The sequence below is a fragment of the Nicotiana tabacum genome, chromosome 6, assembly GCF_000715075.1.
Source record: "Nicotiana tabacum cultivar K326 chromosome 6, ASM71507v2, whole genome shotgun sequence".
Taxonomy (NCBI): domain Eukaryota; kingdom Viridiplantae; phylum Streptophyta; class Magnoliopsida; order Solanales; family Solanaceae; genus Nicotiana; species Nicotiana tabacum.
This window is the reverse complement of record NC_134085.1, coordinates 47,377,708-47,379,075: the sequence shown is the minus strand read 5'-3', so window position 1 is coordinate 47,379,075 and position 1,368 is coordinate 47,377,708.

Below are 1,368 nucleotides of genomic sequence, written 5' to 3'. Positions count from 1 at the left end.
GATTCGAACCAAGCTGGTAACATATTCGGATAGAGGGTGTTCAGGGGGTCATAGGGTGTTAAGGTGGTGACCGGCGGCGTTGATGCCGCCGGGTTTCAGGCGAAGGAATCCTAGGGCGGCTAGGGTTAGGATTGGGGATTTGGGAAGACGATGAACAGGAGAGGATGGGGGGGGGTGTTTAGTTAGGGGCCGGGGTAAGGGTTTGGGATTTATATAGGGGTGGGGTGGACTGATGTTATCCGTTGGATCAGGTAGAATGGAGGGTTGAGATCTACACACTTAACCAAACGGTGTCGTTTGGTTTAAGTTAGGGGGACGGGTTGAACCGGGGCAGTGGGTCGGGTAAGGGTCTTGGGTTAGGGTGATGAGATCTTGGCCGTTGGTTGTATTTAATCCAACGGCCCTTGATAAGGGGTGACCAAACGACGTCGTTTGATTCTGCTTGAATTGGACCGGACATGGGGCTGTTGGGATTGGGCTTGTGAAGGGAATTAATTGATTTGGGCCTGGATTTTAATCCAGGTCCAATCTTTTACTAGTATGTTTTTTTTTAATTTTATTTTTCAATTAATTCATTTTCTAATTTAAAAAAAAATTATAAAACCATTTTAACTTCACAAAAATATATTAATTACTCTATAACCATTATTTAACACATAGACAAAAACATCAATCACATAGTGAAACATTTAAAATAGAACCAATGCGTATTTTTTGCGATTTTATTTAAATTATCTCTTAAATGCATAATTAAATCCTATATGCATGCAATATGTATTTTACTTTATTTTTTGATTTATTTTGACAAAAATAAACATTTACGGACATAACACAAACATTTAACACCACGCCAAATTCAAAAATTACACAGTAAAAGAAATTTATTTTATTTTTTGATTTATTTTGGAGTAGTTTTTCGTAAGGCAAAAATTACGTGCTCACAGCTGCCCCTCTTTGTGCGGAAACTTGAAGAGTTTTCGTACAAAGATAAATTGAGCGGACACGAGCGATTTCTTGCCCGTTCGAATACTCCGTGGGAAGCATTTTTTGAAAGATTTGACCGAACCTCTGCTTCAAAGGTTTCCTACATATCCTTGGCTATAAAGGAATCAGGTCAATGTAGTTCGGGAATTTTTGGTAGCTGGGACTACCATGGGACTGTGATGTTACTGCTGCTTTGTGCTGTTTTTACTGCTTGCTGACCTCCTTATTACACCTTACTTTAAAGGAAATACAAAAAGCTAAATTAGACTATGGTACATGAATTATAAAAATCTTATCTAGATCATGCCCTTGCGTTTCTTGTTGTCTTGATATCTTGGTGACTCTTGGGCATTTGGCTTATTCCGTATTCCTTTTGGAACTCTT